The sequence below is a fragment of the Benincasa hispida genome, chromosome 1 (assembly GCF_027475165.1).
Source record: "Benincasa hispida cultivar pf3 chromosome 1, pf3_genome.v1.1, whole genome shotgun sequence".
Taxonomy (NCBI): Eukaryota; Viridiplantae; Streptophyta; class Magnoliopsida; order Cucurbitales; family Cucurbitaceae; genus Benincasa; species Benincasa hispida.
In genome coordinates this window covers 18,092,442-18,098,441 of record NC_143478.1, presented here as the reverse complement: position 1 = coordinate 18,098,441, position 6,000 = coordinate 18,092,442, and positions in this window count along the sequence as shown.

Genomic DNA, 6,000 nt, shown 5'->3' with positions numbered 1-6,000 from the left:
GAAGAAGAGATAACTCTCAGGGTTGTGAACAGGGGAGGCTATCTTAGAAAAATTAGTGGGAGTTCCTAAAGTTGTTTTCAAAAGATAGATCCATTATATTAGATAATGTACTTCTTAATGTAATAAAAAATCTTGAATCTATCTTTTGTGAGAACATTTGTATAAAAGTATCATTTTGACATAAATGAAGTGTTCATTAGCAAAAGAAGTACTTTTATATGTTCTACTATAAAACAACTTCTATGTTAAAACCGACCAAAGCAAAGGTCATTTCAAATATTTAAATATTTAAAACGGCTGAAAAATAAAAGGCAAAGGTTTCTTCAAGCATTTATCTGCAAAGGTTTCTTCAAGTATTTATCTTTGGCAATTAAAGAGTTGATCACATAAATCTTAATAGGATTAAGAATGGTTAAAAGTAGTCATCTAAATTAGTTAGAAGACAACTTTTTAACATTATGTGAGTCTTGTCTTGAAGATAAAACGATCTTCTATAAGAAAATGTCTTAAGAACCAAAAAACCCTTAGAGCTCGCACATTCATACTTCTACAGTCCGCTGAATGTCAAGGCAAGAAGAGTGTATAAATATTTCATCGATTTATTGATGATTATTCAAAGTACAGTTATATTTACCTAACTTGAACATAAGTCTAAGACACTTGAAAAGTTCAAGGTGTATGAAAACTTGTTAGGTAAAACAATTAAGACACTTCAATTAGATCGAGGTGGAGAGTACAAAAATCTGAGATTTTTCGAACTATTTGATAGAACATGGAGTCCAATCACAACTCTCTACACTTAGCGCCTCAACAGAACGGTGTATCGGGAAGAAAAACAGAACCCTGTTGGACATGGTTCGGTTGAAAGATGAGTTATGCTCAATTGCCTAAATTGTTTTGGGAATATACAGTAGTGATTGTTATATACTTTTTTAACATCATTCCATTAAAAGGTTTTCTAAAACTCCATATGAGATGTGGAGAGGTCATAAAAGATGTTTATGACAAGTAAAGCATGTTTACATATTTCAAAATTTTGGTAAAGTTGGCACATGTGTTGGTGCTGAACCTTAAGAAATTGGAACATCATTCAAAACAGTATTACACTTCTTCAATCCAGAAGAAAATCAAGTATTTGTATAAAAAAAAAAAGGTTACTTTACTTGAAGAAGTATACATGAGAGATCATAAATTATTGTATCAAGTTTCCATAGTAGTTATAGAAAATCAACAAGAGTTATTGGTTAAACTGACTCTGAAACAAGAGTTGTTAAGACTGGTCAGATGCATCTTTCTCAAAGAGTTGAGTGTCTTAATGTAATGGAAGGGTTGTGTGATAGCCTAGCCATTGTTGGGGATGATGCTCTAAACTCTCATTGGGTTCTGTAGTTTGTAAATACAGTTTTGAGCAAATGCTTGTGATGTAATAATATATAATATTTTTCTTCACTATTGTCTATGGAAAATTGGATGTTTTATTTGCTTTACCACAAACCAATAAACTAAGATCCCTGGTTGTCATTTGTAACTTAAGCATGTATGTGGAGACATACAGGTGGATCATGCCTTAAGTGATAACCAAAATGGTCTATAGTATATGGGTATAGGAGGGAAACCTTATCCTGGCAATGCTAGGATGCGACCCGCTTTGTAGAATAGTTATAAGTGTTGTGACTTGCTACAGATGGTCTGATCCTGATCATTCATATGGAGACATGCGAGCGAGGGCATCCTATACAAAAGAGTTTGTATAAGACCGTACCACGAAGTGTTATAGTCTTGGTATATAACGTCGTTCATAACAGAGACTTCACTTTACTAGGATGACCATAAATAATATGACCTCAATCCTGAGTGAGTTGGGAACTCCTACTTTTGAGGGTGGTCCTTTGATTTGCATGGGTGTGAGTGGCCAGATCACCGACTCAAACCTACCATTTTGGGGATTCGTTTGATTTGGGAGCTGGGAACTCAGCTACATAAGATGGAATTCACTCTTTCCCCGAAGTAGAGGTAAGTAGGTAGATTGCTCCCTTAAGAGCTGATTCCAGGGCTTGAACGATGTGATGTCACACACCTTCTCATGGCTCGAGAGGTGTCCACACATAGTAGGACTATGTTGTATTGTTCGCTAAAGGGATCACTGGTACTTAAGAATTTAGATGTAACTACATGGGAAAACAGTAAATTGACCTAGCTGTACTTATGAGCATCTGCGAAGGGTTATCATACTATTGATTGGTTATATCCAATGGTCACAGAAATATATCTGTGGTGAGAAGAGTGCAGCTGTCAGTCTTTAATGGAATGTCTGGCAGTTAATGAATGGTGGATCTCATAGCTAAAGAGTTTAGTCAGCTATTCACGTACTGTTGGAGCTTCGAGCTATAGGTCTATAAGATTCCCTTGGTAGCTCAATGGATTCAAGTTGAGAATCAGTTTTTAGGTCAGTTTGAAGTATTCAAATTGACAAGAGGAAATTCGATTATATATGATATGATTGAACTGGTCAATTATATATGATATAGTTGACATGATGTATGAGATACATTAATTGGAGGAAAATTATATAAATATGATTTATATCTAGTGGAGGAGAAAAGAACTATGGTTCATATGTTGCATTTGATGTGATATTAAACCATAGGTTATAAATATAATATGATTATATTTATTTTTTAATTTAACAATTATGGGATAATTGTGGCAGTTTTTTTTCTTCGTAATCGAATGAGATAGTGGAAGGTTGCATTCAGTTTTCGTAACTGAAGGATAAAATGAAAATGGTTTTCATTTTGCAAAGAGATCAGATATTCGCTCACCGATTGAGTACACTGCCTATCGCATAGCAAACCGAGAACATACACGACAACTCAAAGTTTACTAAATGATTGTGTACACGCGCGCATTTCCTTAACGATCGCTTAGAATTACCTGATGATCTTACTTAAACGATCGTCTAGCTCTTTCTAAGCGATCGCGCGCCCGAGCGTTTTACTAAACGATCGTTTATAAGATCAAGCCCCTTTTATTACACGATCGTTTACCTCTACCTAAATGATCAAGCATCTGTCTATACAATAGACTCCCGATTTCTCCCACTTACTTGGTCGTGGTAAAAGATCGTTCCTTCCTCCTTCCCTCTACCAAATCCAATAGAGCCCACACCTCCTAGACTCTCACTTCGAGAATACCGAAGGTTCCGAGTGGTGGTGTCTTCTCCACTGATTTGTTCGTGAGGAGTTCTTTGTGAGTAGACGAGAGCGAGATTTGGTGGACGATTGGTTTGGCTTGCATAGTAAGAGCGAGAAATGCAGTCCATTAATGAGAGCAAGATTGTAAAGCGAAGAAGAGTTCTTCAACTGGTAAGTCTCTCATCCCTTTATTGTTTAAAAGTCAAAGCATGTCGTAATTTGTTGTGCATAACTAGTATGTTTGATTGTGAATGCAGTATTTCTGACAAAATGAGTTTGGAACGATCTTGCTTCTGCTCAGAGGTTTTCTTTGACAAGAGTTTTTTTAGCCATAACATGGGTTCAATAGAAATTCCAATCACCAATACTTGGTAATGGCATCGAGAATCAAGAAGTTGAGGGTATAAGATGCATTCCCTGTTTGTTAATAATTAGAAGTATATTGTATACTGATGTGTTTACAAGGGTTCTCTCAGCTAAAGTGTATGAGGTTCACCTAGTGAGTCTTGGACTATGGGTTTTATATTCTAGGGCAAGTGAAAGAAAACCCCGTAGGTATATGATACCCAAGGTATATGATACCTAGTAAAGACAAACTATAGGTATATGATGCCCTAGTTTATTGTATTTCTCTTTAAAAACTCAAAAACTCAACATTATGTGTACAAATATGTATAACCACTGGAGTTTTAGTCCAAGTGGGAGTTTGTTGGGTTTTATATCCTAAAACTCGTGGTTTGTAAACAATGAACTTATTTTGTTGATCAATATAGATGTTATTGAAGTTTGATTCAACAAAGTTGTTTTTGAATGTTTGAATTGCTTATTTCGTTTTAGAAATAACCTAAATCCAATAAACTAAGATCCATGACTATTACATGAGTACTTGAATTTTATGCACAAACATGAGAGTGGATCAAGTTCAAGTAAATAACCAAAATGGTCTATAAGATACGGATAAGGTTGGGTACCTTATTATGGGGACACTATTAGATGTGATCCACTTTATAGATGTTACAATTGTTGTAAAGTGCTACAAACGAAGTGATCCTGATTTGTTCATGTGGAGACATGCGAGTGAGGCACCCTAAGTAAAGAGTTTGTATAAGATCGGACCAAGAAATAAGTCAATCTTAATTTATAACGTTGTTTACTATTATTTCAAAGCGATGATCTAGGTAACTTGACCTTAATCTTGAGCTACTATGAACTATTGTTTATTTGGAATCATCCTTAGATTTGCATGGGTGATGGTTGGCTCAACAACAATTGCACAATAAGCCTTCCATTTCAGAGGTAAGATTGGGTAGATAACTAGAGAAAATAGGATGCAAGATAGAATTCCCTCCTACCCGCTTTTAAAAATAGTAGAGAGGTTGTTCCCTTAAGTGCTGACTCAGGGTCTTGAACAAAGAGTCTCACCCTCTCATTGGTTTGAAAGGGACTCGATTTATTGATTGGATCACAAACCAATTATTCATTAGAGGATCAGTAGGACTTAAGGAACAATATGTAATCTCGGGGAGTAAAACAGCTTTTGACCTAGCCGTTATTATGAACAACCTGTGAAGGGTAGACTCACTGATCATGGTTATATCGAATGGACACAATATATCTATAGTGAGGGGAGTGCAACTACTGGGCTTTAGTGGAATGACCCGGTAGTTAACGAATGTTGGTTAATTCGGGTTAAAGAGTTTAGTCGGTTAATCTCGAATTGTTGGAGCTGATGATTTATAGGTCCATTAGGTTCCCTACTAGCTCACAAACAGATTAAACCTTAGATTGAGTTATGAGTAAATTTGAAGTGTTCAAATTTGATTTAAGGGGATTAGTAATTATATACGATATAATTACATGTTTAATTATCGAATTAAACGAAATTGGAGAATTGGATAATATTTAAATTTGATTTAGATATTAAATACATGAACAGGGATTCATGATAGTGGAATTAGTCTTTTATTAATAAATTATTTTAATTAAATAAATAAATTTTATTTAAATTTAGAAATTTGAATTTTGTGAAAATAGATTTTTCAAATTCAATTTTTCTTTAATTTGATTTTTTTAAAATCAAGATTAAAGGAAATTGAATTTTAAAAGAATTTTTTAAAAGTCCAATTTTAGTAGGTTTTTTTTCCACTTTCAAACTCACAATTCCACCCAAATTCACTAAAATGTTCAAGTAGGAGTTGTCCATTTCTTATGCAATCTGATTGCATAGAAGAGGTGAACAATACTAGTGTAGTTGAGCTGAGATTCTATCCATGCAAATAGAATTTTTCTAGTTTTTCATTGTTGAAGAAGTGTTCTTCAACATTGAAGAAGAACCAACCCTTCTCTTAAAATTCTCTTCAATTAATCAACTCATTTTGAATCCCACAATTCAATCTAAGGTTCAAGAGAATAGTAGGGAAGATCAACTGGTGGTCCACACCTTGTTGCTAACGAGATTGAAGCTGAATTTCGAAGTTGAAAAAGGTTTTCAAAGGTAACTTCTCAAAACCCTCTTTTTATCTTGTAAACATGTTTTCTTAATTTCTAAAATTGATGGATTAGAGTATTCAATGATTCTATTTGCTTCCACTTAACTCCAACACAACTCTCTATTCTTGAAAAAAAAATTGATTGTTTCTACTCTTTTTTTTTCTAGTGCTATCTATGGAAGCTGGTGCTATAAGTTTGTCGCTATTGGTGGTTTTAGGAGTTTGCATTTCGAATGATTCCATTGGTCAATTTCATTCCAATCTATGGAGGAATGACTTGAACCAATTGGAAAAAAAATCTCTAAGAAGTTAAGATT